Here is a 5,144-nt window from a genome sequence, read left to right as displayed (position 1 = left end):
GTATCATAAAATACTCCCATAGCATTTTATCCTTATGTTCTGATCTAGAATTCCCTTGAATAGAGTTAGGTAGGTTTTAAGACTGTTGCAACACCACATCACTCCCAAACACATGTCGGTCACAACTCGAATGAATATAGTTGATCAGGCTATATTGATCCTAGCTATAATTACATAACTGTCCAGGTTTGACCGCAATATTCAACCTTTAAATACTTCTGTTCTGTTCTTCTTGTGATACTTATTCTAGTATGTATATATGTATAAGCACGTATGTATACTTTTATAAGGTATTGTTATATTTTTAAAATATAATATTATCAAGAGCACTTCGGCCCCATTGTATTTATAGTTGTATATCTTTTATCGGTTGATATACTTAGTTCACTATAAACAATGGTCTGATACCAATCTGTCACACCCCAAAACCAGAACGGCAGAAACGTTCGGGGTTGGAGGACGTCATGTTTAGTATCAAGACATACATCATAGTAATCAAAGAAATAAACAACCATTTCATTAGAAAGAAAGTGTTTACAAAGTATGTGGTTCACATAACATAGATTACAAAGTAAATAACAAAACAAGACATGGGTGGTGGGTTGTCTGAGGAGATAACACGTAGTATGCCAGCAAATCTCAAAACCCAATACTGACACCAAGAATATAAATATTGACATAAAAACACCAAAGGTAGAAAAGAGACGGATTTGAATAACCAAATGACTGGTTTTGCCCAAATATGATGAAGTTTACTATTCCTAACAATTGTCCAAGTTTAATATATATATATATATATATATATATATATATATATATATATATATATATATGAAATGTTTGGCAAGGATTAAAATTATGAACAACTATTAAAAAATTCATTATAAGTCAATATTTTATAGATATAAAGCTATTGAAAAGTATACATTGAAGTATTTTATTGGATAATACTTTTTAAGCTATTTAAAAATACAATTTAGCAAATTAATAAAGACAAAATTGCAAAAATGGTCCCTGTGGTATGTATTTTTTTGGGGTTTTAGTCCAAACCATGACTTTTTTGGTTTCGTGGTCCTTTTGGACTAGTTTGCATGTGAAAATGGTCCCTCCTAAAATTGAAATGACTAAATTGCCCTCTAGATATATCTTTTATATTTTTTCTATTTAATTTAATGTTTTATTAATAATAAAATGGGGCCCACACCCCATTTTCTCTCTCTCTCTCTCTCTCTTCTCCGTTTTGCTGCCAAGAAACTCCACCGGAGGTGATGCGTTTCCCGACCACCACCATGGGCAACAAACCCTTCCTTTCTCCTTCTTCAATCCCAGCTGCCAAACACCTTTGCAATTTTCAAAAAGCATCACCCAAACACCCCTGCCCCTTCGTGTTTAACTGTCGGTGACAGGAGGAAAGAAGCCAAGGGAAGCCGCCAGAGCAGCCTCCGTTTCCTTCGTGATTCACCACCGAAAAATCGACTCTCGTCCTCCCTCGTTCTTTCTTGTCGAACAGCAACATCCAATCACCCCCTATTCGCCGCTGCTACCACTGCTTTGTTCCTTCGTTTTCATTACTGTTGACGACAAGAAAGGAACCCACGAGGGCTTGCCGAAGAGCAGTTATCCCCTCCACCATTTGCTCATCGATTCCACAACGAAACACCCCCGAAGATCCTTGCTCCCTTTGCTCGTCGGAGACGTCGACTACTGCCCCTCGTCGACGTACACAGCCCCTTCTGCCATTTTTCGGTGCTACTATTTGCTGCTTACCTTCACCTCGATCTGTGGCTGCCGGCGACGAAGTTAAGCCAAGAGGATCGCCGTAAAAACGGGTTCCTTTCCCCCTTAACATATCTACCATCGCAGGTAGCTGGAGCGGAGACAATAGCATCCTTCTTTTGTTTTGTTTTTCTGGTGAGTCGAAGAAAAAAAGAGGGAGAGGGGAATCAAGAATTAGCAACAGAAGATGAGGGTGTTTGGGTGGTGATTGTCAATAGAAAAAGGGAAGATGATGATAGGAGTTGTTTGTCTTCCTTGGTGGCCGGAAAACACCGTTTTTGGTGGGTGGTCTTGCCGGAAATCAAGAAGAAAGAAAGAAAGAACCGTAAGAAATGGGGGAGAGAGAGAGAGAGAGAGAGAGAGAGAGAGAGAGAAGATAGAGAGAGATGTGGGCCCCAAATTAGTTAATTATTTTATTTTTCATTTAAATTAAATAGAAAAAGCATAAAACCCCAAAAAAATGCAACGAAACTATGTCAAAAGGACCACCAATCCAAAAAAGTCGTGGTTTGGACTAAAACCCCAAAAAAATGTATACCATAGGGACTATTTTTGCAATTTTGTCATTAATAAATAACTAAAAGATGTATATTTGAAACAAATATATATAAAAATAAATAATAAACTCTTATTCGTTTTTTTGGACTATTTGGTTTTAAGTTTATAAACCGTAAACAATCCGATATCCAAAATAATAATTCGGTTTTTCTGGAAACTCATCCAAAAATCCAAAAATCCGAAACAAATAGTCCAATATTCGGTTTTATCCGAATAGTGAACAACCCTAATAATTTAATAATTATAAACAAAGCTACGGTAAAATATAAAAAATAAAACATGATGGATTTGTTTTATTAAGATTTTTTTTTTTTTTGTAAGAAGCCCCAAAAACAAAAACGTTGATACGAATCTTTAATATTTGTTTCCGCAAAACCCAACTCATTCTCTCTGCCTCTCTGCCTCTGCCGCTCCCTCTCTCGCACAAATAGCTTTCGCACAAATATCTCTCTTCCTCTCCAATAATGAATCCAATAATAAGACCATCAAAGACGTTTTGGAGTAACTAACCAACTGTCTACATTTTTATAGCTACACTCTGTTTATGTCTTCCTTTTCAATTATGTCGTTCGGGTTTTTTTTTTTTTTTTATATGAAAATTTGGATTTTTTTTTTTGATTTTGATAATGATGCCGGTAACGTGTTTAAACCAGGTTGTTTGATCTGGTGATTGTTTGAAGAAATTTCTCTTTCTTATTAGCAAAGAGGATGTGCAAGTGTTGGTCTAGATTTTAAGATTGTGTTATACTTTTTCCATGTTGGTAAATTTACTGTTGGCAACTACATGTATATAAATAAATTTATTTATTTATTTATTATTATTTTTTTGTGTGTGTGTTTGTATTATGCATCTACAAAGCCTGCTTGTGTATATAAATTGGATGGTTTCTGTTTGTGTATTTATGTATCTTTGAAACGGGCAATAAATTGGATTTATAAGATTGCATTTAGGAGTGCTATTTGCATCATTGCGCTTGCTATGTTACAAATATGGTGATTGTGGGTGTTTATATAGGCACCGGTGTTTAAGGTTCATATTTATGAACACAGCCCTATCTGCATTCTAAAAATATATTGTGAAAAAAAAATGGTTGGTTGTGTTCATATCAAATGTATTTAACACTACCTTTCTGTTTTGTTTCACGTGTTACCTTTTTCCAAGCTGTATAGTTTCTTCAATTTTTTTCACACTCATATCGTTTTGATTTAGGTATTGAGCTTAAAAGTGGTGAATCGTTTGATGTCAACCTTGAAGACAAATTTTTGCGTCTTACACTGGTATAACACTATAACTTTTGCAACAGTGGTATATGCTTAATTTGCTATGTTATCAAATATCAATACAACTAACTAAATTTATTTGTGCTCAGGTTTCTCTTATAGAAATCGAGAATGAAACACCGGAGTTTGTTTCCTTGCACATCACTGAGAATGGCAAAAAGCGTGTATTTGCACGCCTTCACCCTAAGAGGCGGCCACAACTACCATTGGATGTGGTGTATGGCCAAAGTTTTCAGATCTCACACAACAGGAAAAAAGGCAGTGTCAACATCTTTGGATATAAAATTAAACTACCTTTTTACCTACCTAATTCTAAGCTTGGATATCCTTTTCTCAAACATATTGTTTTACTAACTTAGAATCTCTAAGTTTATATTGGTTTACTATTGAAGTTTGCTGTTTTGGCTCCTTGACCAGTTTGTGATCACTTTCTCTAAAGATGATACAAGTTCTGACATGATGATGAGGTACATAAATTCATAAATGTTTTCGTTGAAGTTTTCATGTAGGATAAAAACGTTGAAGTTTTCATGTAGGATAAAAACGCTGATGCATTCTTTTTTAGGATAACGATGATTCCTCATGATGATGACAATGATGAAAATGAAGATGCAACAAAGGTTAGTTTTGATATTTTTAATTGAGATAGAATTATGAATAGAATTATATCATAATTTTTGTATGTTTTGATATTTTAGCAGCAATACCAAAAGAATAGACTGAATGTGTCTGCAAGTATGAGTCTTCATAAATGTACGAGTTCCATGTCGTAAATGTACTTTGTGTGTTTGCAATAACTTTTAAGACAGAGAATGCTAATTTGATTAGTAATTAAGAGATAGGGTTGCAGATTATGTTGATGAGTGACGAGGGTTGTTTATAATATCATGGTGTTTAGTAGATTTGTTGTAATTAGTATGAAAAAGACATCATATCCCGTCTTTATGTCGTGAAGATTAATGATGGCAAGTATAGTAATTTGCTGTTTGACTCCTTGACCAATTTGCCTGTGTGTTGACTCCTTGACAAATTTAGTAGATTTGCTGTTTTGATTCCTTGACCAAGGGTGTTAGTATGAAAAAGACATGATAAATATAAGAGTATCAAGTCTTTATAAAAATAAAAAAGAAAGAATGTGTTACTATTGAAATTTGTTGTTTCGACTCCTGAAAAATAACCCATAGCTTGTTGACAGAAATAAGACCAACTTGTTTTGATTTTGGTTGCCAAACAAATTGGTTTGATGTTTTTAACCTAAATCCAGATAAAAACTGATTTTAATTCCTTTATTGGGATATTTATAAATTTATTATTGTTTAATATAATTATTGTTAATGGTCAAGATATTTTGGGTTAATGAAATAACTTTTCAGTATAGAAAGGACTTTTCTAGATTGGATGTGTATTTAAGTGAAAATATTTTCCGTTGTTAAATTTGTTTTTTTACAAACGTGACAATTTTAGGATGTTTAAATGGTTAAACCAAATAAGTATTATATGTTTATTTTTATTGAGTGCATAATTTTATG

The 5,144-nt window shown here is 33.7% G+C and overlaps 2 long non-coding RNA genes across 3 annotated transcripts; both read left to right on the top strand.

The window, feature by feature from the left end:
• The first annotated feature begins 2,719 nt into the window (after positions 1-2,719).
• LOC145168969 (uncharacterized) lies at positions 2,720-3,933 on the top strand. Its single transcript, XR_013742204.1, has 3 exons — positions 2,720-2,835; positions 3,545-3,612; positions 3,705-3,933. It is a non-coding gene; the product is annotated as an uncharacterized LOC145168969 (long non-coding RNA).
• Positions 3,934-3,983: 50 nt separating this feature from the next.
• LOC145169333 (uncharacterized) lies at positions 3,984-4,482 on the top strand. 2 transcript variants are annotated; one of them, XR_013742438.1, is made up of 3 exons: positions 3,984-4,082; positions 4,181-4,235; positions 4,317-4,482. It is a non-coding gene; the product is annotated as an uncharacterized LOC145169333 (long non-coding RNA). The 2 variants fall into 2 exon arrangements; XR_013742439.1 differs by having other exon boundaries at positions 4,314-4,482.
• The last annotated feature ends 662 nt before the right edge of the window (positions 4,483-5,144 follow it).

The sequence above is a fragment of the Lactuca virosa genome, chromosome 4 (assembly GCF_052849685.1).
Source record: "Lactuca virosa cultivar CGN04683 chromosome 4, Lactuca_virosa_CGN04683_v6, whole genome shotgun sequence".
Taxonomy (NCBI): domain Eukaryota; kingdom Viridiplantae; phylum Streptophyta; class Magnoliopsida; order Asterales; family Asteraceae; genus Lactuca; species Lactuca virosa.
Note: the sequence above shows the minus strand (reverse complement) of the source record. Positions and strands in the feature narration are given on the sequence as shown.